Genomic DNA, 1,660 nt, shown 5'->3' with positions numbered 1-1,660 from the left:
TCCTGAACGTCAGGTTAGAGTTTATAGCAAACAACTAAATAAAATGTTTTCCAGGTGCAAAGTTGGGAAAAAGTATGCATAAATTATAAAATAGTTTAAAGGATGTAACTGGGACACTGCAATCATAGATGTGGGAATTCTGAGTGTCTGAAGGCAAGAACAGCAGAGCTACGTATGGACCAACACTCTGCTCTCCCTTACAGAGAAAAAAAAAAATCAACTTACTAAGTTTTTTTTGTTTTGTTTTTTGTTTTTGTTTTTGTTTTTTTAATATGGAATGCTTCATGAATTTGCATGTCATCCTTGCACAGGGGCCATGCTAATCTTCTCTGTATCGTTCCAATTTTAGTATATGTGCTGCCGAAGTGAGCACCTCACGAAGTTTTAAAATATATTTATGTTCAAGTATAGCTAGAGAATATTATCATGGCTAGCAAATTGCTTTAAAAGAGAAACTGATTGGAGGTCAGCTAAATAACAACCCCAAAGTCGATTGGCTTCTGATGAAAAAAATTAACATTTTCTTACTCTGGAGCTGGTAAGCAGCAGGGGTGGTCTCTAGGTTCAGGTGTATGCTAAAGCATGTCTTTGTTGTCCTTGGATCCAAGACTTCCCAGCACGAGTGTTCTTAGAGTGATGGCGGACCATTATATGGGCAAATGGGAACAGGTGATGCTTATTAAATGCCCAGTTTGTTACTAATGTTTTCTCTCTTCCACTCGTATTGTATTGGCTAAAGCAAATCATACGGACTCACCCATAGCCATGAGGTGGGATTTTGTTATAATCCCAGCGAATCATACTAATCAAGGGTAAAAAAGGGAGGAGGAATAATAAGCAAATTATATAATCTTTCACAGTCTGTTTGAGGGCCAGTTCCTTCATGATAAAACAATATTCTGCATTTTCAAATTTACAAGTTAACATTGGTACAAAAGCCAAAGCCTAAGTGCAATTATTAGACCCCACCCACCCAGCAAACTTCACTTTCTATCTTTCTAGTTTCTTCCACAGAAACTTAATCATACTCTTAACAATGAAAAAACATTTTTTTTTTTTTTTTAGTGTGATTTGACTAAGATATATTTCTTTTTAATCTGGTTAAAAACCTTATGGTCAAGAAACAAATCTCTAGTCACTAAGTTTCTGGAATTATTATTACTTTGTAATTCACAAGAACATCTGAAAAACAGATAATGTAGGTGGTCATCTACTGCACATGCCTCCATGCCAGCCTCTCTGGTATTCTTTATGGCAATGGTTTCTAAACAGTGGTAAGTAAATAGGAAGGATTTCTTTGGATAGTTTGACAAATGTTTTAAATGGTCATTATGGCCATCAATATGTATATAATTCATCACCTCATTTTCAAGTATATTTATTAAAACATCAAACAATTGGAAATTCTAGAAAAACACTTCCTCAAAAATACAAGAGCCATTGTTCTTGACCTGTTTTTATACTTCAGTATATATTAGAACTAGTCTTAATAAACAACTTAGCATATATTGTGGCTATGCCAAAATATATTGTCTTTTTCAATATATACATATTAAAAATGAATGTAATTTTTTCCCTTTTAGATTACTTCTTATCTGAACTTTTAATAGTATAGTTTCAAAGCTAAGCAAATAAAAAAACAAAAGAAGACTGCTGGAAC

The 1,660-nt window shown here is 33.7% G+C and overlaps 1 non-coding gene across 1 annotated transcript; it reads right to left on the bottom strand.

Moving 5' to 3' along the window:
- Window positions 1-266: 266 nt before the first annotated feature.
- LOC131834898 (U6 spliceosomal RNA) lies at window positions 267-373 on the bottom strand. Its single transcript, XR_009354992.1, has one exon. It is a non-coding gene; the product is annotated as a U6 spliceosomal RNA (small nuclear RNA).
- Window positions 374-1,660: the final 1,287 nt, after the last annotated feature.

This window comes from Mustela lutreola, chromosome 6 (assembly GCF_030435805.1).
Source record: "Mustela lutreola isolate mMusLut2 chromosome 6, mMusLut2.pri, whole genome shotgun sequence".
In the NCBI taxonomy this organism is placed as follows: Eukaryota; Metazoa; Chordata; class Mammalia; order Carnivora; family Mustelidae; genus Mustela; species Mustela lutreola.
The sequence above is the reverse complement of the archived record's forward strand: the minus strand, read 5'-3'. Positions and strand labels throughout refer to the sequence as shown.